The sequence below is a fragment of the Pithys albifrons genome, chromosome 5, assembly GCF_047495875.1.
Source record: "Pithys albifrons albifrons isolate INPA30051 chromosome 5, PitAlb_v1, whole genome shotgun sequence".
Classification (NCBI taxonomy): Eukaryota; Metazoa; Chordata; class Aves; order Passeriformes; family Thamnophilidae; genus Pithys; species Pithys albifrons.
Window position 1 is genome coordinate 27,959,652 of NC_092462.1, and position 26,834 is coordinate 27,986,485.

Here is a 26,834-nt window from a genome sequence, read left to right on the forward strand (position 1 = left end):
AAGCCTTTTTCCTGTGGGTATTTGTAAAGAATAGAACATTTTCAAATGGTTATTACTGCACTCATCTATAGGATGTAGATTTCTTTTTCACAGATGAACTTACTGCTTCAGTATATGTGTGGTTAATGGGCCTCTGTGACATGGAAGTGCTACAGGGACTCATTGTCTTCATCTCCTCCTGATGTCCTTTAAGTCAATATTAGTTTATAGACAAGTGCCACAGTGCAATTAATTTGTCCTTAAAAGAATTCAGATTATAAATCAGTCTCTTTCTCCCTCTTCTCCTCCCTTTTTCTGCATGCTTCATGGTGAGGTAAACATTTGCGACAGCCAAAACTCAGAAGACTGAAAGGTCTAATTCAGAAAGGGCTCTCCAAACAGGATGCTTATCTTAAACATACCAATTCATCCAAACCTTTCCAAGTTTACCTTTTTCCATGTGCCATTATTTTCTTTCCACTTCGTTCAATCTATGCTACTTACCCTCATACATTATTTTTTCTGGTTCATTTTGTTTGGTATGGATGAAATAATTTTTTAAAAGCTTCTCTAGTCTTCATTTTACTGAGCAGAATGCAAACTATTTCTGGAGTCAGTAAATCTCAGACAAATACTTCCCTGCCTCTCTGTGACTTCTTGGAGTCCTCTGTAACTCTGTCCTTCCCCACGTATCAGAGAGGCGAACAATCTCCTCTGCACAGGCTACCATCTTCAGATCTTGTTAGTTCTTGGGAACCCTAGGGAGACACTGAGTGTTAGGATGTGAGTGAAGCAGGCTACCAGAGAAGGTGACAGGTCGAAGACATACACCTCATTCATCACATCACACAAGATCAGGGCATATATCAGGTCAGGTAACTTACTAGGTCAGGTTGGGGGGTGGGGCTATGGAGTCACTTGAGGTTTATAAGGTAGAAAGGAGAAGAATGAAATGGAAGTGTTTTTAAAAAAAAAAGCTGGGGGAAAAAGAACAGATGTGTCTCAAAGGACAGAGGCAAAAGATCTTAAAACATGCAGAAACCAAGTTTCTCAGAACTTTCTCAGAAATCCGTGACTCCTTCACTGACTTCTACCTTCATCTATAATCACTTATTTGTCAGACTCCTTCAACTCTCTCCTATGACTACAGAGCAACTTGCATCCTCTTTTAAAGCTGATTCTCTTTCTGCAAAGGGGGAACCTAACAGGAGGGTGAAGATCTTGCCATCATTTCTTCTCTCCCACTTTAATTAGAAATTAAGTAGGGGGTTTTTACAGCTTTTGTTCTTTCTGCCCCTTCTACCAGCAGTACAAAAAGAATTTTCTTCAGAAAGTAGCAAATAAGACATAAAGAACATATTACTGTGCTAAATTTCTGTTTCAGGGTTCCCAGGTTTGCTTTCCTTTGACTTTGTTGGGGACTTTTTGGTTTTTGCTTGGTTAATTTGTTGTGGTTTGGGGGAGTTTTTTGTTTGTTGCTCTTTTTGAGGACTAGATTGACAGCATTTCTGAAGGCAAAGATAAAAGTTATTCCAGTTTGAATCTACTTCTTGAACTGTTCCTTAGTTACTGTGGAATAAGTAGTAAGTGACAGCAGCAAGTCTGTTAGCTGCTCTTCAGCTAATACTGCATCCTGATGAAATACAACTGATGAAACCTTCCATAGCACCAAATATATTTTCGATGTGTGATTATCACCAGACTGGAGTGTATTCAGCCTTTGGTACAGAATCACAGAATATTCTGCTTTGGGAGGAACCCACAAAGATCACTGAATCCAAATCTTAAGCAAATGTCCTGTATGGGAATCAAACCTGCAACCTTGGTGTTATCATTGTCTAAACAAATGAGCTAATCTCAGGTGATTCCATGTGTAATGGAAGGGGAATAAAATATCTCTCTAATGAAATAACGCATTTTCATTACAGCAGTGTCTTGACAACAGAGATCCAAACCTCTTTGGGAAGAGGGAAAACAAAATTCAAGTTCCCACATCCTAAAAAATTGTTTTACCAGCTAGCTCTAGCACAAAAATTCTGCTATGTAAGTATGAATAGAACTCATCCCCTTGAAAAGAAAGTTACTCTATGATCAGATTTGATTTTTTTTATTTTTTTGTAGAGACTGATTATATTTCAGTGATTGCTTATAAAACAAAGGACATTAAGAATCCAGGAGCACCTAACCATACTGCCAGTTCATCAGTTTCCAGTATAGCAGTACTCAGGAAACTTAGACTTAGGTCTTCAAACAGTTCTGGAAATTGTAACTGCAAGGGGTGGTGTTCAAGCACATTAACACTATATTCACTGCCTGAAGGAAACAATGTCCATTACACATAGAATAATGTAATCCCTTTGCTTAGAAAAGATCTTTCAGACCATCAAGTCCAACTGTTAACCCAGCACTGCCAAGCCCACCACTAAACCATGACCCCAAGGGCCACATTTACATATCTCTCATATAGCGCCATAGGTGGTGTCTCCACCACTTCTTTGGGAAGCCTGTTCCAAAGCTTGACAACACTTTTGGGGAAGAAATAATTCCTGATAGGAAATTCTGTCATCCTGAACCTCAGGCATTACATCCTTGAACATGGGCCTCTTTGAAACTGCTGTGCTTCTAGTCTCATGCTTTAGGCACTACTCTTAAAATACAGAAATGGAGAAATTGCAAAGGAGAATGGAGAACATTACAAATCTGGAGGTAACATGGGAACTAATTTTTTTCACAGAATTGCAGAATGTGTCAGATTGGAAGGGACCACAGTGGGTCATCTTGTCCAACCTTCCAGCTCATCAAGCAGGGTTATTGTAGAGCACATTGCACAGGATTGTGTACAAATTTTTTTCCTAATAAGAAAAACATATCTATTAGGGAAAAAGTAAAAGGGAAAAATATAGGAAGGTTCTCTTTCCATTAGCTCTGCAAAAATATAATCATAAAAAGAGAATATCATAGATTTACTAATAATTTTTTTATTTTTGTAAATGCAAAACCAGTTAATGACCTCAGCCTAGTTTTGTTAAAATGCCAGATTCCTAATTTTTTATAATCTCTGCTCAAAGTGAATAGAAAATTTTAGGACACAGAACTTCATAAAACAACATCCATATCCCTTTACATATGTGTGAGCCCTTAAAACAACAAAAATGCAGTCATAATTATCAGAATACTTCCTGTTGGTATTAACATTCATATATATCAAGTGAGTAAAGTGTATATAAATCATGAGCGAGCATCTCAGTCCCACCGTCATGGTTTAATCCAGGTCATATCTTCTGAGGGAAGAGAAATGGTCTCTCAAAGGTTATTTCCATATCTGTCAGTCACCTACATGGAGAACATTACAGGTGGTAAAATATGCCCTCCTGCGCACGCAGATAAAATGAGGAGGGGTTCTATTAGAAAGGTAACTGTAAAGTCTTAAAAATTACTTGACATTTGCTGCAGAATAAGTTTGTGTACAAATGTTGTTACAGGGAAAAAATTCTCTAGAAGTTCACACTCTTATTTTATGGTACCTTGTTTATTAATTCATAATGCACAATACTGGTTACTCAAAATGCCAAGCTTTATTTTAATTATCCTTTAAAAAAGAATGGGGGATCCAGAAACATTTTCCTAAAGTTAGATCTATGACAGAGGCAAAAAAGAATTTGAGTGGAAGAGGAAGTAGGGGAAAAATGTAGTACAAATTCAAAGTGAACTTGCAGCAGGCATCAGTGAACAGGAAATGTAGTAACTAAGCTTGCTACTAGTGCTGGCTGAAAGCTGAATTTTCATTCTTTAGATAATACTGGTTTTATGTTGTTTTTTCCTGAGGTAAGGAGAAAAAGCAAAATAACCAACCTTTTTCACTAAGCAAATTTTAAAAAGTAATAAAAATATTTCATATTTCCATTTTTAGTCATTGTCATTATCATATATTGCTATGAATCAGTGCAGTGTCTTCCTCTGTCTCTACACGGAGTGTGTGTTGTACAATTGTCAAAAACATCTTGACAGAAAGTTCTACAACCAGTATTCAGAATTGAATATCCTTCTTATGGAATTGTCTCTTCAATATTTAAGACACTTTAGATGGGAAGTATTGGTAGGAAAATGTATTGATCCGTTGAATGTAATTGTGAAAGAAAAATATAAAACTCTGGTAGTTTCATACTATTTACTATTAATTATACCATGTAAATTAGTCCTAAAGTATAGACATCTGATCTTGAAATAGAGAATTTATTTACACATGTTTAAAAGCTACATATCCCCCTAATTGATGCAACATTGTTTAAAAACTCAGTTAAAAGGGGTTATCTGACTGCAAGCTGTTGTTAGCCTCAATGGTGAGACATAGTATTATAATTCTTGCAGCAAATGGGGTAATTTTTTTCCTAGCTGCATATTCTAGTCAAGCTGAGATCAAACGTCCTGATTATTTTTGGCAAAAGAATCTCTGAAGCTTATTGAATTATTCTGCAATATTACTTACTGTTTGGCTTGTAAATTTGCAGTGTTCCTACTCAGTACTCAGCTGGAACCACTTTCTAGGAATTTCACTGGAAGATTTTATTGCCAGTTTGATCCCTATTTCTTTCCTTTATCTTGTTTTCCTGTGATCCTATTTTCCAAAATTATTAATAAACTATTTACTCTTTTTTTTTTTATCAGTGTAAAAGAGATTCTATGACCAACCAGTAGCACCACAATTGTTCTTTGTACAGAGATCTACCTGTCTCTTAGGGATGTATAGTAATGCTGTGTCTGGGAGTAAATTTATGTTTAGCATTACTGCTTTATGAATTTGGCTGTATGACACAAAAGAAGAAATTATAGGCTCCTCTTATACACAGCCTTAACTAATGTTTAATGATTAAAGCAAATGCCTTCTGTTTTTTCTTTCCTTTTGCCACTCCTTTTCTTTCTGTTTAAAATCCACAATATCTGTTAGATAGCTTTTTGTGGCAGAAGTTTATTATTGCTCCTCTAATAATAGAAGGTAAGAACCTGAGCTTATTTCCTTGTTTGAGCTGTGTTTATAGTTTATTTGTAGCACCAAATTGCAACACCTGTATTTATATCCTGAAGGAACTGCAGGTAGAATAGTTAGGTGAGTTACCATACTGTTTTAATAGTGGACAGTATTTGGTAGGACAGACTGCTATTTTGCAAGCTACCACATCAAAGCATAGTGGCTTTCCTCTCTACTGTTAAAAGGAACTGATGGGAAACAGAGAATGATAGACAGTCTTCTTAATTCAGGCCTTTGAAAGTTGGATAGTCTCAACCTGTTAATAAAAGAAGAATATTGGGACCATATGTCTCATCTGTCTGATATTTGGCTTCAAAATCATGTGATGCTGTATACACACACAGGCTGCATTCATGTATCTGGGAATTGCCAGTGGTCATAAAGTATTAACATTTTTCTTGCTCTAAAATGTCACATCAGAAGAGGCTGACTGCAACTTAACAATTCCTAATTTACTTTTTCGTTCTTACAAAAGTTGTTGGTGATTGTGAGGTACCCTACTTTTAGTTCAATTACAAAAGGGAATAATAATTTATCATAGTCTCATTCCGAAATAAATGAATAGTGAGATAAAATCCCAAAGATCAAGAAACAAAGTGAAACAGGCCACCTGGTCCTGAGGCTGCATAGGAGTAATCGCTCTCAATTAGAGACACTTAAGGTGGGAAAAAGATGTTCCTGAAGTGATCATTAGGACATCATGCTGTTGTGAGGCTTATCATGTAGATACTGCTAAGACAAGAGATGAAAATTAGTTAAGTCTGTCAACGTGAATTGGTGAATCTGGATAGATTTGTAAGGATGCCAAAGAATCTGAATTCAATCCAAGTTTTAGATTGTTTCTGTGCAAATTTGCAGCATCTGCTGGAGTTGGTACAAATCCAAAGACTGAACTGGACTCTAGTCTGGTGCCCATTTCATGGACGAAATGAGATGGGATTGACAACGAAAATCTGACTTGGAGGGGAAAAAGGTATCTTCTGCCATTAATTTATACATGCTGTACCAGAGCTGAGCACATACCACAGAACTGCATTCCACCTTTACGGCTCCTCTTCCCTGATTCCAAAACAATGAGGAATTTTTTCCAATCTTTGACATAAACTAATGCAGATTAATTGCAGTTCTAGCTTTTGGTTTTGTTTCACACTAGGAGGGTTGTGGACAAGTGTTAGCTAAACCGGTTCTTCAAATACACTACATCCCTGGCCTTACTCTGACCTGAATTTTAAATACAGAGCTGTCTTGCTAATGCTATGTCACTTAAGTGAGCCTTGTGCTGGGGCAAATTCCTGGTATTTTTTTCTCCTTCATAATTTGTTGCAGAGTGCAAGCCAAGAGAATTAGAGCCTCCAGTTTGGGAACAGTGTGCTCAATTTGAAATTTCAGGGGGAACCCCAATCTAAGTCATTCATTTCAAGAATGGCTTGTTCTTGGAAGGTCTATGTGCTGTTCATTGAAGAGCGTGATTCAAATATCAAGTCAGTGTATAGTTTGAAATTTCTGCCTTCTCACAGGGTTAGTCATGCTAGGGTACATGCTGCTGATTATTGCCTGTAATCTAAATCAGATTTTAGTCATGCAACTACTTATCAGGGAAGTGACATTTGCTTCCAGCCCTGTCTAGCTTTACAGTTATTGCATTAACCCTGCAAAACAAAGATGATTAGCCTGTCTGAACAAGCCATATATGAAATCTTCATATGTCCGAGCTCTGTTTGACTGAATATTCAGCCCAGGAGTGCGGCAAATGGGGAAGGGTGCCCCAAAGCCCATTTCACGTGCACCACACTTGGGAGTTTAGCTGAGCCCCAGCCTGACCCAGTGATAGTAGTGTCTGCTGGCTAATTTCCTTCTACCAGTGACAAATTGTCTGTTCTTCTGCCACTCTTTGCTGATGACATGTTCTTGTCTCAGCACAAATGTTACAACTGAATTGCTTGTAAGCCAGATGTGGCCTGTGGGCTACAGGCTTACCATCCCATTTCTGTGAAAGAGGAGAAAGTCGTCTGTGAAAAATGGAAGTGCTTCTCATGGGTTGGAAAAGCAGTTTCATTTCAGCTGAGAGTGCAAATGTAAAAATGTGTACCAATCTTCAGGGAAAATAAAACTGTCAAAGTTTTTCTTGAATAGAAACACACGAGTAGTCGTGTCAATATTTTCCTAATATTATACGTGAAACATATTTACGTAGCATAATTTTTATAAATATCTAAAAAATGCTGTAGATTCATATAACATTTTATATGTATAGGTTATAATGGATATATCGATTTATGGAAAATTTAAAGGTTGTAGTAAAAACACATATACTGACTGGAAAAGTACTACTAAAACAATAGCTGTCCCTGTCTAGAAACTGCAATATATTCATAATCTATAGCTTTCTCATGTGTGTGGTTATGCAGGTATCTATCAATGGCCTTTTTTTAAAAAAAATATGTAATATACAAGCATATCACTACTTGTGTGTCGAGTTCCAACAAGAGAAATTCACTTTCCAGTATGTACCATAGCACAGTACTACACACACACACACACACACACACACACACACACAAATGCCATTGTGTAGTAGCCCTTGTCATTACAGTTTATTCTTGGAAGATACTTGTTTGAAAGTATACATGTTATCTCTACTCTGCAGTTTGTAGTGTATTCCTACATACAGTTTTATTTACATTGAGGATTGCGACTTCCAAGGAGAAAAATTAAATGAGCTTTCTTACTAAATACAGGAATAAAGAAGCAGGCAAAAACTTCTTTAAGTAGCACTTAGAGCAATTTCAACAAGGATTTCAAAAGTGAAATAGATTTGATTTTATGGACATTGTATCTTAGAGATATTAAAGTCTGTAGAACAAAAATTCAGAGGCTGAATTTTTGAAGGAGAAAGAAACTGCATTGGATTTGATTTAGATGTCTGTAAAGCCAACTATAGCCACATCCATCGTGGGGATTGAATGTGAAATATTTTCATTACTAATCTGGTGTTGATGGAAATCTTTTATGATTTTGGCATGCCTACTGTCAGATTAAAAAGCATGAATATAGGAAGAAGAATGGGTTTATCATTTCCTTGCCTGTCTGTAAGTGTCTCTGTGCAACTATTCCATTCATATCATGACAGTATAATAGGGTAACCATAAATGTCTGCCTGGTTTTAAAAACTCTCTAATAATCAAGGGGAGGCCAAATTGCAAACTGTTGTGCCAACAGATACTTTGAGGCCCAAAATTGAAAGTGTAGAATGTAATATCTATATGTTGCATTAGATTAAAGAATCAGCATTGATCTGACTAGTATACACATAAATTGTATCTTTGACAGCAGATCTTGTAAAAAGCATGAAATTTATGACTGAAGATCGAACAAGTATTTAGACAGGACAATGGATGTTTAATGCTGGTCATTTTTATATTTACCGTCCACCTCACTGTCTCCTGGTACTCCCACTATGACCATCTTCCAGAAGCAGTGTTTTTCCCAGACTGTCAAGTGTTTATCATTTATCATACAAAAAGCAGAGCTTCTCTTTCCTTTTCCAGAAGTTTATGGTAATAAAGACAAAGTGTGGAAATTTTTTCCCTTCACAGTCTAGAGTGTAAGTATCTAAAATGTTCTAAACCAATCTCACCTCTGGCTCTACAAGCAGTGGAGAACTACTTGACAGCATTTCAGTTGACAGCCATTGCAAGATTTAAGCATGTGATCACTGTGTTTTTCATGGAAAGTTGGCAGAGTGTATCAAATTCCTCTCATTCTCTTACTGTCACTTCCTTTTTTCCATACTTTTGTACTGTATATGCCATATCCCATTTCAGAACAGCAGTGAGTGACCTTAGATGTTTCTCAGGGATTATCACACTCCATGGGCAGCTGTATATCCAAGGCATTTAAAATTGCCCCACAAATGCTTTGTTTGGAGTATCTTCCTACTAAAATGAGGCTAGAGGTACTCCATCTCACCTCCTATCTGCTGAAACAGGCAGATACTGAACAGAGGCAAGATTTGTTCTTATTCACAGCAGAGAATCAAAGCAGCACACACTACCTGAGAAAACTGAATCTGATTTATGGGCTTGTTCAGTCTTCCTGAGTTCCAATTAACTTTTGGGAAGGGGGAAGCAATATTCATCCACACTTCACAGTGTATATTCAGCCTCTTTCAGTAAGCAGCTGCCCCATACTAGCTATAGTTTGCTGTTTTGCTCTAAAGTGCAGTTGATTATAAGAGAAATACAAATCTCTATTTTTACCTGCTACTGAGAAACCATGAAAGGACCATTTAAAGACACTAATTTATGCAATTTAGATTTGGGTCACATCCATCTATCCAGAAGGTCAGTATAATGGAAAAACTTCCTCTCCTGAATTGTTTTCCTGAGATTTACTGAAAGAGGCCTTAAGTACCAGGATGTATTTCAGAAGTTACTTCTGTATCAGTGAATGAGGCTAACTCCAGACGGAGATGAGAGGTGCCATTTTGCCAAGACAAGAGGTACAGCTTTCTGTGGATGGTTCACAGCACAGGCAAGCACCAGCCAGAACCCCTGCTTTTACAGCTTTGCATCCTAAATGCTGGTCTCAGTTAACTTCTTGACTATTTCCCTTCCTTAAATTTGACCTTTTCCACTATGAAGGCTTGATGTGGGAAAATCACAAACAGCGTGCACACCCTTTTGCTACCCTGCTGATGTTGATAATTTTAGTGGTGCTATATACAATGTTGCTTAATGTGCTTTTTAATTATTATCTCAAACCATTAAGACCAAGTGACTAGTTCAATTATATCCTCCATCTGCAAAGCAATGGGCTTGAGTAAGTCGGTGTAGAATTTGGCCCTAAATCAGAAAAACATTTTCCTTTGTAAAACTATTAAGAAAAGGCTTGAGTATTTTCTCTATTTATGCAGTGTCCAGCAGAGTGAAGCCCCCTTTTCCTTAAGGCAGTGTCTTGATAGAAATATTAAATAGTAATAGAAGTAAAAGACTTTTTAAAAGTTGTATGACCAGTACCAGAACTCTCTCTGCCTGAAAGTGTTCAGTCACTTGCAGTAAACTGCCTTGACTTTTGTAAATATAATGGAAGAAATAACTTTGTTTTATGGTTGCTCCATGAGCTGTTTTACTGCATTGGCCCTTTCTCACCTTAATTTTCACCATTCTTCTAGTATAAATCAAATTTTCTTGCTCATGCACCATCTTATCTTTTGCTTAAAAATTCAATTTATATCGCTGACTTTTTATAGCTTATGCCATACAACCTCTCACAAACTTCACAGCTACATGCTGAAGATATAGTGAGATTGCAAAGTAGAAAAACATTCCTGCTTGACAGGGATGTGAAAATAAGAACTCATATTTTCATGAAGTGACACAGTCTTTTGTTATGTTTGCCTCTTCTGCATTTCAAAAATATCCAGAAATTGTTGAGACTGGCATGATATTTTCCACTTTTTGCCTAGGAAGAATGATCAAAGAATGCAGCAATAGCTTTTATGTTCCATAATAACGCTCTTGCTAGAGTGAGTTGTAATAATTTCCATGCCTGTAGAGGCCAGGTTTAGAATACACATCATGAAAACAATTTCACATCACTTTGAGTAAAAGGCAAGGGTGATTTTTCCCCTTGTGAACAGGCATTTGCTTGTAGATGACTCAGTGCACCCACAGGTCTGCAATCCCCTGCTGGAACATATAGCAGAGAAATGTGGATACAAGGAAAGCAATAAATAAAAGAGAATGAATACCCACAAAGAAAATAGCAAAGGGAGCAGGGAGTCCTCAGAGAGCTTCTCTGTTGACCTATTTGTTATCTCAGAGGCAACTCCACGTCTTCTGGATACCTATGGTGGAAAATAGCCGACTGTCACCAGCTCCATCTAGGAAAAGACTAATCATTTATCTTTTTTAAAACTCAGTTTTTCCATAGTGCTGGACTTTGAGACCACTAACTTGCAGGCTTAAAGTCAGCATAAGCTTTTCTGACTTTCTCCAGTAAATCAGACTCTTACTATGTCCATCTGCACTTTGTGCTCTGTCAGAATTCCCTTGAAGGAATTTCTTAGTTGGGCATCTTGGTATGTGATCACCAGAAGGACACAGCCTAAGAACCTATAAAATTTATTCATATTTTAATGAAAACCTTAAAACTGAAAATAGTAACTCAGCTGAATGGACCATGATTTCTAGAAGGAAGTTTACCATCGTTTTCAGTACATTTTTACTACTAGAGTAGCTCATTCTTCTCAGTTGCTTGAAGCCAGTGTGGATACTGGGGAGTGTTTATTTGTCAGGGAGACCCCTAGAACTATATCAGGGCAGAGCTCAAGTTTCAAAAGTCACGTCCTGGATCACTTGCTCCTATTAGACAGCAAGGAGCCCACAAAGCCCAAGGGATTGCTGAGATATGGACAATGCAGGACTCCTCGTCTTAATAACTATGGGTAAAGGGATTGGAGTCATCTTCACTTGTGGAGTTATCAGGCCTCTCTTTTAACATCATCTCTAAACAACAACCTTTGTATAGCAATTCTGGGGGTTGGAGATGGTATAGTCTTTTAAGGTTCTCTTGGTTCTACTATCTGCTAATGCAAAACCATACCATAGCATTCCTGAGAGCTCTTTTCGAAGCAGAGTGATCCACCTAGACCCATACTGAAATGTTGTAGGGTGGAGATGAGAGGCCACTGACAAGGCCAATGCCATTCCAGAGCTGTGCATCTGCTGCCTTTGGGAATGCTGATAAGACACCTACTGGCTTGGGAACATATGAGCAGCCAGGCCATTTTCTTGACAGCCTTGTGTCTTAGCTCCAGGAAGAGCTGAAGTATTTCTGGCATAGGCTATTAATGGATAAAAGGCATGTGAACTTCAGCAATCAGTTTGCCGGGTAATATCCCGCAGCAAAGATGAGCAAGGAGCACTTTAGAAAAGAAAAGGGGAGGGGGAGTTGGGGAGAGCAATGGATTGAGCCAAGTGGAGTCTGTACTTTGTTCTTGTATTTTTACTGGCAGAAACACTGCTATAGTCTTTTGCAAAGCTTCAGAGTTCTCAATTTACTGTGACTAACTCTTGTATCAAGCTACCAAAATGCAGTTTTAAGAACTCAAGAGATTCAGGATATGGAAATTATTATGGCATATACTGGACAATCCCAAGATTTGTTTTAAAACTTCGAGGTCCTATAAACAGACTCTTCTCCCTTTTTGATATTTTTATTCTATAACCAAGTGTCCATGAAATATATGGGACATGACTTAAGTGTTTCTCTGTCTAAATTTCTGTTCTGCTTCTGTGATTTCAGTATCACTTGATCACTACAGTTAATCATATGTTCCGGTTTTTCTCATACTACATTCCCTGTATTGAAAAAACTTTTTTAGAGAAGAAAGGGGTTTGCTAAAAAGCAGGAACTTTTTTGTGTGACATTCAAGAAATATTTGCTGTGTATACTTTTCTTTGTTTTATTTCATCAAGTGAAAGGTAGGGAGAGGAGAAGAAGAAAACCTCTTTAGCCTTAAGGAACATATAAAAGTACGTTGGTATAAGTATTTTAATAGAAATGTGCAGAAGAAGCCGGAAGTATTTGTTACTGGTAAAGAAAAGTATGAAACAGGAAACAACCCAGCTCTGTGTTTGTAATCTGTTAAGGCTAAGGAATTTTTCTTAACATATTTTTGTTTAAACAAAATTTAAAAATATATGCATTTAATATAGCTCAACCTGAGAGCCAAATAGCCATTTCATATGTACCTATTCACACCAGTTCCATTTTGGCTAGTGGGAATACACTGGTGTGGGGGCAGTTCTTGATTTGTCATTGTCTGTCATCTGAACTATATGTAAATCCACGGATTTGCAAGGAAAGACAATCCCTTAATTGCTAGTCGAGGCTGGTGACATCTGAAAGTGGATAGGCAAAACTGTCATAGGTCCCAGACCAGAGCCAGTTCAGAGCATCTGGTAAAGATCACAGAGTGTTAAACTCACATCTGCCTTTGACACAGAGCCATGTCTGATAACTGCAATCCTGTGTATCAAGTTGCACAAACAAATGCGGATTTTAATATCACTTATTAGGTGTCTACTTTGCAAGCTCCAATCCTTGTCTTCCACTTAAGTGCAGTATCAAACATTCCAGGGGATGGATGGTTATTTCATTTGAACTGTGTAAGAGCAAATATACAATTGGACTTTCTCCTTTATGAATTTCTCTATATGTATATGCATATATTTTTCAGCTGCATACAAAGATCACCTGTTTATGTGTATCTGTAAAGGATAAGGATAGTACTGAACTTGGAAGAAGTGGCAAGCAAAATAATGAAGCAATGCAAAACACCCTTTTTATGTTTTTGAAAGAATCAATTTAATAAAGCAAGATATGGATAGTGCTGATTGATTGTAATGGCTTTAAAACAGAGCATTTTTCCTGTTAAGCAGGCCAGGAAATTCACAGCTTAGTAAGAAAACCATTGTATACGTGAATCAGTTTGGCTAATAATCTTCCAATTTTCAGAATTTGTGTTTATGTTGGTTATTTTCTAGTTGACAGAACCACACACTTTACAGACATTAAAATCTAGTACCATGTTCATATTTACTCACCTGCAGCTATAATATATAATCCCTTTGATACTGTATAATACACTGATGCCAAATTGGAAACTAGCCCCCAAAACTGTATACCAGCATTTCCATCCAGTAGTAGGTAGTAGGTGTTCAAAATGCCTCATTGCAAGATATTCCTTAGCAAGCCAGCAAGGTGTAAGTACACAAACTCTGTGTGTGCAGTAATATAACCTCACTAACATGTAAAGCCTTTATCAGAGTATCTGCTGAAGGTCTTTTCTGACATAGAGCAGGAGAGGGTTTCCCCAATTAAATATCTAGAGAAGACACCAGGTGTTATGGGGGTTTGTGCAGGTACATGTGCTTCAGTTCTCCAAGTGGCTGGTTGCGCCCACAGAAGTAGGCAGAACCTGTGCAGCTTCTATACTCCCAGCAGCTTTTAGGGTTTCTTCTTGATGGCATAAACTTAGGATGTGAATGTGAGAGAATCTAGTATTACTCTTAGATCAGACTAAGAAGATTTACCTGGCAAAGGTAATACCAAAATCTGTAAATCAGGACATTAGGTTAGTTATGGACTGGCTGAAATGTGCCACTATGGTGGTAGTTAAGGTAATAGCCCAACTGTGCCTCCTGTGCTGTGAGAAGAGGTGGCAGCACAGATGTGGGATGATACAGTGCTTATCAGATGAACTTCTTTTGTTATATGACCTATCCTGATTCATTCAGCCTCTAAGAATGAGGAAGGCTGCCTGCCACTTGCTGCCACTGCTGCCTGCTGTCATGGCTGGCTCATGCCCTTTGCTCAGATGCACAGACCCTTCTGCTCACTTCTGCAGATCACCTGTGCTGCAGGTGTCAGGGAGATGGAGAAAAAGAGGGACTAGGATTTGAACTCTTGCTGTAGAAGTGTTGGACAAAGTCCTGAGAAGCAGAGGAGATTGGGAAAGCTGGCAGAGTGGCAAGTTAAAGAAAGAACTTCCTCTCTGATCACGTTGTATCAAACAGAAGCTATTTGTGGCCCTGATTTTTTTAGAAGCTAAAAGCTGCTTGGAGTGACCCTTGCATTGGAGCTGCTTGCTGAAAAACTGAAAGGCCTTGTCTAATCCTTTTCTTGCTTTGTTTGTTCTGAGAAAATTATTGGAGAGCAGCTTTGACAGCATTATGTTAACACAACCCTAAGGGCAAATAGCAGCTTGAGGCAAAAATGCTGCATAGGAAAAGTTACTTCATAACAGAGTACTACATAGTAAATTTCGTAGTTAGATTTATATGCTGAGAAATCAAGTCATCACTGATGGTTGATGCGAGTGTCGCCAAAGTTTGGATTTAACTGGATCATATCAACTGAGGGAGAAGAAACAGAAACAGCTTTCTAAAGCTGGAAAAAAAGTGGGACAGGGCAGGAGTACAGTATAAGAAGGAATGATGTGTGATGCACGTGGCATCTGATTTCAATATGATGACTTTTTCCACCCTCTTTGAATATGTACCTGGAGTATGCCATTTGTTTTAATGTCCACGGATTGCCTGATTATTAAATTCAACATGACCTCTCTGTTTCTATCAACTTTAGAAAGAACTGCTGGTTTTGTCAAGTAGATTTATAGCCTATTTATTCAAATAGTTCTTATTATCTTCAAAAGATATTCCAGCAAGTCTGGCACCTTGCAGTAGCTTTGTACCTTTGCTGTAATTTAAGTGAAGGGTTTGAAGATGATAGTTTCTTTTCCACACTCTGAGATACAATCTTTCTGTGCTTACCCCTATCCATTTCTCCCCTGGTATTCTGCCTGCCAGTTTTAGTTCCTTGGACAGCACTGTGGCCTTTGAAGTCACAAGAAGAATGTATCTTTCCACAAGATCAATAGGCACTTGGCCATCGAGTCTCCACAACACTATTTTTAAAAATAATTGTAGAAGTTTCTCCTAAGAGAGAAGGGAAAATAAATTCTTGAATGCCTAGGCATTCATCAGATGAGGCTGAGATAAGCAGATTAAATAGAGAGAGACTGGATCAAACTGCTACAGCATTAAATTTTTATGCTTTAACATTTTTTGCTAGGTGAGTTAACGCTTGGCCCATTTATTTTAACGTATTTTTCCTTTTCTCAGTTTTAATATCAAGCAGTGAGATGCTGACATCTCCCCTTACATTGTAGCCTTTTAGGATGTATATTTAAGTGGCGACTGGCATGCAGACCTCAATCGGACCATCTTGTTCACAGGAATGCTACAGCTGTGACAGCTAAGGATCCACAGGCTCAGCTTGCCAACCCAGGTCAAATATGAATAGTCAAGAAGTTTTAGGGGACTTAGAGACAAATGCACACTGAGGGAACAAGGGCAGAAAGCATGAGAAAAATGAGGATGAGGCTCATTTAAAGAAAAAAAATCTAATTTTTGTGAGATTCAGAGTATAGACAAGAGCTGCAGTGAAGGCCTGACTGATGGACAAGTTAGAAAAAATGGGCACATTGTTGCAATGACTGTACATGGTAATAGGCAGTAAATAGAGAATGAGTTATAAATGTCTACTAAAAAATTATCACAACTGATAGCACACTTTTCCTACTGTGAGTACATGTGGTGATGCACTGAAAATGTAGAATACTTATGATTGCAATGTGTCTTTTCAGAGAAGGCTACAGATGGACAAATTTACTAGAGAGATGAAAAATGCAGCTGTGACCTGCAAGGCAACAAGATCATTTGTTGCATACACCTAAATAAATACTTGTCTTTTTATTATGAATAGCATTTAGTTGAAAAAAATACATTAATCATAAATTAGATTTTTCCTGTTTTAGATAATTCTTATTTATGTCATTTAATGCAGGCTAAAGTTATCACATCCTAATGCTGTTAAAATAATGAATTATGCAGTTTTCAGTGTAACTCTTTTGTACAAGTAAGGGATATAGTCATGAATTACCAGAAGGATGAATAAAAACTACAGTAAGGACTGTCAAAACGGCTATCTGTAATAATGATCAAGAACCAGGAATATGTGGGGTAGTAGAATATAATAACAACAAGTAAGACAGACAGGAATGGAATGAAGTAGAATAGAATAGAACAGGTCAGAGCATTTTTAGTTGGAAGGGAACTACAAGTCAACTGCCTTACCACCTAAGAGCTGACCAAAAGTTTAAAACATGCTACTAAGAAGACATTGTTCAAATGTCCTTTTAAAGTTACAGGCTTGGGGCTTTGACCACCTCTCTCGAAAGCCTCTTCCAGTGTTTGATCAACTTCTCAATGAAGAAATAGTTCCTAATGTCCATTCTAAACCTCCCCTGATGCAGCTTTGAGCCACTCCCATGTGTCCTGTGATTGGATCCCAAGGAGAAGAGCTCAGCAGCTTCCTCTCCACTTCCCCTCCTTGGGAAGGTGTTGATAGCAATGAGGTCACCTCTCAGCATTTTTCTCTCCAAACCAGACAAACTCAAAGTCCTTGGTTGCCCCTCCACAGGACATGCTTTCCAGCCCTTTTACCAGCTTTGTTGCTCTCCTCTGGATGCATTCAAGTACCTTAACGTCCTTCTTAAAGTGTGGGGCCCAGATCTGCACAGTTTTGATAGGCTGATTATGCAATGTTTATTGCACTCTGACAATGTAGATTATGTCTCTTAATTGAATCTCCTTGCCTGCAGTCAGGGACCTCTGTTTAGTCCCTGTAAATCAGTAAGGCTGTGCAACTGGACTGAGATCCTCCCCTAAAGTATGGAGTAACAGATCAGAATTTTAGCAAATGTCAAATGATTCAAAGTTTGATTTTAAAATGTAAAGGTGTGTTCATCCTTAGAAATAAGCTTTTTATAAATCTGCTTCTTTCAGGGTCTCTATGAAAACAAGGAATATGCAAGAACAAAGTTTTTCAGTATATTGAATTATATCAAATAAACAGAATTCACAAATTGAAAGCAAGGCAAGCCCAGCTGTATTCAGGCTTTAAACATTGTCCCAGATATGTTTGGAATTTTGGGGAGAATTTTTCAACTCCTTAATTTTAATCCATGTCCATGTAAGGTCTTTTGCTTATTCTATGCATGTTGTTATTCTGTTAATTGAAATCCTACTGCATTTTTATTTCATACAGGCAATTGCATTGGGGTATTTAGCTTTTAACTCCGTGTGCTAAAACAACTTCATTTATCAATGTTAATTGATGAATGCTCCCCCCATACCAAAAAAAAAAAAAAAGGCACAAGCCCAAAACAGCAAAAAGCAGTAAAAGTATGAAAATTGAACAAAAACAAAAGGCAAAGAATTTCCAGTCCCTGACAGTACTTTTCTTGAGTTACTTATTGTTACTCCTGTATGAGAAAAGCTTATGTAGAATGAAGTCCTTAAGGCAAATGCTGCCATCTAGAGAGAAACAGAAAGAAAGTGCATTATCTGCTTAGTGATATGATTTTAATTTCCAGGAAGTCCCAGGAGAAGCTGGACACAGAAGGTCCACAGAATGGACTGCAGTGAAGGAGATGGGAGCAATGGAGTCACCTTTTCAACAGCTGCTGACTGAAAATAGTCAGGTAATTCCCACATACTTTGAGCAAAAAAACACTGAGTAGATCCTGACAAAAGATTTTGAATATCTATCATGGATATCAAATGCCTCTTCTTAGCCAGTTAAAATCATTTCACGTTGCAGAATTTTTCCTTGGTGTTTTCTTTCTTTCTGAGAAAAGCTTTCACTCTAAATTTATTCTGTTTAAAGGAAGAAATGCAAAAGAAGCTTGCATTATTTACTATTTAATGTTCATCTGCCTTTTTTTCCACATCACAAAGCCTCTGTTTACTCTTCATCTGGTTTTGAGAATTAGCATTTCAAAATTCAAACAGAATGACAAACTCAAAGAAACCACTAAAAATACCTGAAAGACGAGAAAGAAAAGTGGGGATTTACCTTGTCTCAGTATATTATGTGCGCAGCTATATAAACATCCCAGTGTGTTCAAAGACTGAGCTATACATGTTAAGCTTGAATGGTAAAAATGAATTCTTGTAGGTACTTTCAAAAACTCTGCTAGCAATAGCACTTCTCTGGGTATAATGAAGGTGACTCATTATAAAGTAGTGACTTAGAAGAGCCTGCAAATAATGGTGCAAATGCTCAACCTTGTTATGCCCATTCATTTCACTGGAATTATTTGTACAATTCACTGTGAGTGATTCAGACTTCCAGTTTGAAATGTTCAAATGAATAAGCACTGTAAAAATAAGTGTACTTTATTTGTTTCACATAGGCAACTATGTTTCAATGTCAGTTTGTAAAACTATGTAATGAGTTGACAAGGTCTCTACAGGGTTTATTTTTAATTACCAATTTTCTTTAATGTATTGTGTTGTTAATGGCTTAGTGTGTGTTGTCTTGGTAATGATATACATAAGTGGCATGTGAGAAGGAAAATAAGGCAACTTTAGTGTCTGTACCCAAATAACATTTGCAGTCTGAGACTTCTGGATAGCCAAATTGCTTCTCCCTAAAGTGGAACACAACTATGGGAGGACCTTAATTTTTTCCTACTATATGCATATTTGCTGAGAAGCATGATTACAAGGCAGATATTTGGTGTTCTCACATGAAAATTGTGAAGGACCCAAAGGCACTTTAATTACTTTATTTTAGGTGTGTTTGTAACATACATAATGCTAGCAGGTTCTTTGTGCCTTGAGAATTTGCTGAGATTGAGGGAAAGGTGTTTATTTTTTATGCAAACAAAAAATATAGAGATCTTCAGAGCTCTGTAATGAACTCAAAGAAAATAATTTTACAAAACTATACTAGTTTTAATATTAGTTGTTAAGTGGGACATTTTCTTAGTGATTGTAATGCATATCTTATTGGCATCAGTAATATTTTCCACCTAGAAACTTTGTTACCCTTCATATTTCGTATCCAAATCCTTTTACATAGTATGATTATTTTTGTAAATTGCTCAAACATAACCTGTACACAACACGATTGAGTCAGAGCTAGTTCTGCTTTGTACTAGACAATATTCTGAAATCACAGAACAGATTCTTTTTTTTTTTTTTTGGCCACAATTTTTCCTAGATTTTCATTGCTGACATTTGTATCCAAAAGCCTCAATACATTAAGCTTACTGCTCATTTTTTCTTTCAGTTATGAGGTTAGCTGGATTTTAAGCCCATGGGAACTGCTATAGCCCAAAAGCAGTGCTTACTAGCCATTTTTATATAATTGGTGAGGAGGCTTCAAGTTTGAAGCATTACCAGAAGCTCAAGCTATCCCTTGAAATGCACAACAAATAGAGTACGTTTTAAAATACATTTTCTCTCTGGCTGCCACAGAGGATTAGAGAAATGAAACATGCATTTTATAGTGATGCAAGGGGATGTTTTGAAGTTCCATATGTTACAAAAAAAAATCACAGATGCTTAAAAATTATGGGAAGTTTGTGAATTTCCACAAACACGTGAAGACTTTCTAAAGGCAAATGCCCTGCTTTTCTTAAAATGCCCAAGTGTCTTCTGATCTCTAGCATAGGGTACTTCCTATGAAATACTTCAGCCTTCCAGAATGCCAGTGATGTAAATAGAATTCAGCATTCCTACAGTGGGATATTTTTGTGCTTTTTTAGGGTTATTTATTTGCTTTGCCAGATCCTCTTTTCACTGTTCTTTGGTGTGGTGTGGTCCCTTGTTTATGATGACTAGGGAGTCATCGTTGGTCCCTTGTTTATGATGACTAGGGAGTCATGGTAGAAAAAACAGGGATAAACAAAATAGTTGAAACAGATTAAGAATGTGTTTAAAGTAAGTAAAATGTCAAATTATTTATAAGAGTTTGCAAAATAGTGTGGAATCTTTTGTAATCCTCTTAATTTCTGGATCTATGTGTCTGAACTTTTGACATTTTCTAAGAATTGCTGTACATAGTAATAAGATTGTTTGGGAAATGGTGATTATAAAATATCCCATTGCAACCTCTTGTTGCAATAACGTAAGTAGCAAGATTCAGAATACAAATTTGAGTTCTTAAAAACAACTAGTCCAGTACATGTAAGATATCAAATCGTGGATTTAATCGGGAATTTGGGTATTCTCGTTTAACAAATAAATTTGGCCATGAAAGGCTAGTTCTTTCAGGATTAGAAACCTGTCTTAAGGCATGGTCTTTATTCTTTTGGTTTGGTTTTGCTTTTTTGGTGGTTTGGTGTTGTCATTGTTTTTTTAATTTCATGTCTCTTAGCATGTTGTGACAGTGGTCAGAATTAGGTTTATTACTTAAGGATACGTCCCTATGTTTTCCACTAGTAGCATTTTTATTAGGGGCCACAAGGAGCATGCTCAAGCAGAAGGGAAGGAGCTTGGCATGGAATAATATTTGGGTCTGTGAGCCAGTCCTTGTTGCATGGGATAAAATTATTTAGGGGAGGCTGCTATTCAGTGTGGACTTGAGAGACAAGGAAGAAACAGTGTCTGTTAATATGTGTGGGTATCTGTATTTTGCTGAAAACTCTCTTTAGATGAGAATTACCCTTTATATGCTACAATTTTTTTTAATGAAAATACAAGGGGACAAAAGTTGCACAGGTTTTCCATGCATAAGATTCATTCCAATGAAAGATGAAAACTTGGTATCAAAAGAAGTCAGTGGAAAATTTCCCACAGATTTAGTAAATTGCAGCTTCATTTTCCAGTGATATTTTCGTCTACTGTATTTTAAAACTTATTCTAAAACACTTTTGCAGACAAGTCAGTATTGCCTGGAATCCAGTTTATGTTAACACTTGCAAACTTTAAAGTGTCTTACTTCTGACATCTCTGGACTGTTGATAGGCTGGAGATGGCTACAGATTCCACACAAATTCAGAACAAAATCTGATTTCATTGAAATTTTCCATAGATTAGGAGCTTGGAATTGTATTTATAGTACATTCTGCTTTAGATAACTGTAGAATGGTGTAAAAGAAATCCCTCTAATTTATTTTCTGCCATACTCACTGGGCATATCTTTGAGTTTTAGGCAACTTTTTGCCAAAGCAACTGAATATATGCAGTGCAAATAAACAGATATAAGCATGCACAAACACACCTATAAACTAGATAATGTGCAACTGCCAAATGCATCTGAAATAGCTGGCATCAATATCAGTAAGTTTACTCTTTTACCTGTTCCAGAACAGCTTGCTGAGTACAATGGTAAGCTTTTCCCTTCTTTTCCTTTCTTTTCAAGTAAAAAAACCCAATATATTCAGTTTATTCCTGCAAGTATCTGTTTAGACTTAGTAAATGTGTTTGCCACGTACATTAAGAGTCCTAGGTTATGATTCTGTTGGGGTTTTATTTTCATTTGCTAGTATATTACAATGGTAATATTCTTCCTTTCTTTCCTTTGAAGAAATTGCTAGCCCAGGCCAGACAAACATGATCTGTTGATAAATAGGAGTTTTAAAAACACAGGAATGAAATCAAAAGATCTATTTAACAGTGGTTTGTAAATGGACATTTTACAGGTATTAGTGTTACTGTGTAGTATGTGCCTTTCTTTATGTATTTATCACAAAATACAACTCCATGCAAATTCAGTATTACTAAACAGCAACATGGTACCACAAGAACAGTGGTGGTTTGTAGTCACTTTTTCATGCACAGTGTGATAGACCATAATGTAAATTTGAAGATCTAAGTGAGACTGCAGAGACAAATTAGTTATTACAGGATCTAGAATCTGGTGAAGACCAGAGATAAAGACATTTTATTTTGGAACAAGCAGTAAAAAATCCTGACTAGCTGAGACATTGATTTTATTTTGTCTAAAAGATGGCATCCCTGGGATATAAATTCCTAATTCTATTCCAAAGTGCTTGGTTCAATAGTGACATATAGGGAAATCTTCCAAGAAATCAATGCCAAGAACATCTATCTCATAAGACATAAGCATGCCTTGGTTTATAAACATTTTCTATGGGCCTAGTTTTTCTGCTGATTTGCTCTTCTTTGTATATTGACCCTTTTTTGTCTGTACTACATTCTTGGCAGGAGGGATTATATCCTCCACCACTGTGTAACAGTATTATTCTACCCCATCAGATACTGATGATCACAGAGTGACCTACCACAAAGGTTGTGATAGTTCTCTACCTCTCTCTAGAAAACATGACAACAGGAATGAACTGTTGACAGGTTTCAAAAGACTCTTCAACTCTTCCTTCTGAAAAAAAGAAATTAAGCAGTAAAATCGAAAAGAATATTCTATTTTCTGCAAACCAGTTAATTTGTCCTGTGTATTGAACTATGCCCCCAATCACTCCTAAATCATTGTTGTTGCCTGATTTGATTGTCCAGTGACCTATGCTTGGCTTTTGTTTCTGCTGTCTGGGCTTAATGTTTGGTTTCCATCTATCATGATACTACCTTTCTCCTGAATGATAAACTCTGCATTCAGCTAATAGAAAGAGCTATAAAAATTAACCTAGTTAACTTTTATTAGCTTGTTTAGGTCAACTACAAACAGGGTGTGACAAGACACACCCCTGACCTGAACCCCCTCATCATCAACTTCTGCCATGTGACAGGGCTGCTATGTGCCAGATAGTTATAACTGATCTCTGAATGGCATTTTCAAAAATACACACATTAGGCAGTCTTTCACTTGTAGTAAAACTTGAATTGGAAGTGGATGAGCCATAGTCTGCAAAATAGACCATCTCTATAGCTATGGAAGTTGAAGTAGCTTCCTATACATCATGGAAGAGTACTTCTACAAACCTGAACATGTTTTTCTTTGGACTTACTGTCCATTCTCATCTGGAAGACAAATACTGCATTCACACTATAGGACTTATCTGACCATATTCAGGTATCTGCATCTAAACTGGTTGCTGCTGGCAGTCTGTGTGCTTAGAGGGGACAGCAGTGCAGGCCAGCTCAGTCTTAAATAGCTGTTGAAATACATCAGATGTATCATTGTCTATAACTCTTTACAGACTATATGGAGAAAATAGATAGTCTGCTGGGACTCCCACCTCCAATGTATCATCCGAAGTTCAGTGAGCTGAATCCCATTCATTAAATCTTTGTTGGGCCTATTAATACATCCCTCAAGGTATTTGGCCACAGTGAAAATGCCTTTAGAGTCCACTACATTTTCTCCCTTAATTAAGCAAAGCTGCCTTTTTTTCAGACCATATACCATGATTTTTGTTTTATTCTCTTCAAGATATGGTCACCACATTTTTGAATACATAAATTAGAAGTGCTTTCATCTTCCTCTAAATACAGTCCTGTTATTTCAAAACACGTAATTCAGCAGTGCTTTCAGGTTCCTTTAAATTCACAGAGCAGGACTGGTATGCAAAGCCTGTGTTCTGTGGGTCATTCAACTACCTACACATATCTTAACAGTGCTTGGACAGTAAACACAATCTAAGGGTCTGGCCTGTAATAGCTACTGTTTCTCATGCTTCTTAATAGGTTTCCTTCAACTTATAGTTTAAATTTTGCTACAGATACTCTCTCCTGACAACTGAATTAAGGGAATTACTAGAGGCAGGAATCCAAGTCTGCCAAAATGTAGACAAATTCCAAATCCCTTCCTGTTCACTTCTTTTTGAGGAAAGAATCCCATTGCTGACATAAAAGGATGTTGCCTAAATATTGTATTTCAGCATTTAGTCCTGAATTGTTCTAATATTTGCAAGTATTAATTCAGAGATGGATATAACTGTATCTAAAGAGTGAGAAACAAGTGCAAAATTGAAGTTTGTTAGGTGGTAGAAAATGCAGAATCTCATTAAAGATATTTCAATATGACAGATGCATATCTGACAATCTGATGTGCCTAAAAACATAGCTAAAAACAGCTAAAAAGATGAATTTAAGCAATTAGAAAAGCAATCTCAGCATAAAAGATGATTAATGCATCAGTGGAAATAAATTCGTATTTACAGAAAAAATACTAATATTCTGGATTTAAGTTAGAGGGTTTTGCAGCTTTCAGAAATTCTAGCAAATCAATTTAAAAATTATTTCAAAATAGATTTGAAAAGTGCTGTAATTATTATTCTCATCCAGGTAAATGGACTAGATAACTAACTGAACAATTGCTTTCGTCTACTGTAGTTTTCATAGACATTTTCCTAGACTATTCAGAAGTGAACTGATGTGTATCTCTGCAATCATACACTGTTCAGCAAACTCATAAAGCCAGCATGTTAAACAACACGGGCTGTTTTAACCTGTCTCAGAAAGAAAATGTAGTTCTCTTTTTTTCCTCTGTAAAAAATGGCAAACATATGTAATTCTTAGGAGTTTATAAAGTGGAGACTTGAATTACAAAATGAGCATGCATGCATACAAAATTGGTTTGCAGATTTCTAAGACATTGCCTCAATGTCCTGACATTAATGCACAGAGCAACTCACTTTTCTCACTAAATAACCCTATTCTCTCATTCCCCTCTCCTCCCCCAGCATTGCCAAATGTATCTGTAGTTTGATGGCATCTTTCCAGAGACTGATGAACAGGTCAGATCAGCAACCAACTTTTTATCCATTGACATACAGACTGACTGATGGAAACTTCTAACAACCTTAAGACTTTAAGCCTCAGTACAAGAGTTTACATCAGACCCTTCACAGAAGGGGAAAGCCATTTAATCCCAGAAACTGTTAAAACTTCCCACAAGACAAAATAAACTACCATGGTATAGTGTTTGTGTATTCTATTTATTATTTCTAAACAATTCAATATGAAAGATAATAAACTTAGATCTCTGTGTGTTTTTTCTATTTAATCTGGCATTGGTACTTGAGTGATCTGCTTCAGATGGCAAGACCTTTATTCTCTGCCACTGATAGCTTCTGCTCTGAGTGCCTCCACTTGTCAGGTAGTGCTGGAAATCTTGCTCCCTCATTTCCCCACAAAAGGGAGATTTTTAAAACTTGAGTAATTTTTTGTTACAAGTTCAAATTCCAGCTGTAACTTCTAATTTCAGAGCATATTTCCTGTGTTATTACCTTATTACAAATTGCAGTATGAAATTTCAAACTGCAGTGTATTCAGTGGAATAATTCTGCAGTACAGCCTATGAAATCTGAGAAGCGTAAATGCAAATATACTTGGGTAGCATCTATTACCCACCTCTAGTAACAGATGCAAGGATTATCTTGCATTCTTCTTGCCAGTCAGCAGCTACAGCCACACTGCTACCAGCCTATGGATGGTCCCTGCCTACAACGGACATGATTTTTTTCTGAATGCAAGAAAGATTTTCAGTTTCTATAGTGTGCAAGACTAGGGATTAGATGACAGCATAGAGTTTCCTGAAAGGTACAGCCATTAACATAGGAGCGTAACTTTGGCTAAAAATGTCATCAGAAGATGATGACATACTGTAAGAGAGTTCATTAATGATTTCAGTTTGTTCAGACTTTTTAAAGCCAACAAATATGTCTGATTCACATAAACTTTTCAAATTCTTTATTAAAACCTGTGATTTTGTATGATTAGTCATGGTCCACATATCCAAAACTGCAAAGCACCAAACATTATTTGCATTAGTTTGCTGTTTAATATGTCCTAACTTGAAATCTAAGCAGGCATACATCATTGTTTGAAGACCAATTTAACAGAACTGTCCTAATTCAGAACTGTCTTAATGCTCACTCTAAAGAAATAAAAATATGCCTTACATAAAGAATTTGCTGTCCATTTTTAAAGCTTTTTGTTTGTTCATTTTTACTCAGCCTAGTCCTCATTTACCACAGGATTTGTGCAGGATCCTTCTGGAGTGCCTTGGAGTTGTTAAGTGACAATCTAAAAGCCGATTTAGGATTAACTAGCTTAACCAGGTGAACTGAGGGTTTCACTTTGATTGGGTAGAAAAGCTGTAGCTGTGCTTGGAAGTCCATATTGTGATACTGAAGGGCTTTATCAACATCCTGAGAGGAGTGCATTCAGAATAGGTGATGATGCGAATCTCACTAATCAGTGAAGGATTATCTGAGGCTCAAAGCTATACTGCTTCTAATTCCTTCTTCATGACGCTTTTCATGCACTGGAAAATGATCTAGTGCAACACCAGAAGTATAAATATTAGATGAGACTCTTCAGTATCTTAATTAGTGCTTTCTAAGGGAGCAGTTCTTGAATAGTCAGGGGTAATCAAATGTTTTTTAAAAAACATGAAATCAGAAGTGTAACAGAAATCTGTGATGATTTTTAATGTACAGTAATTGATACTGCATCATACACAACATATATCACTAATTTTAGAA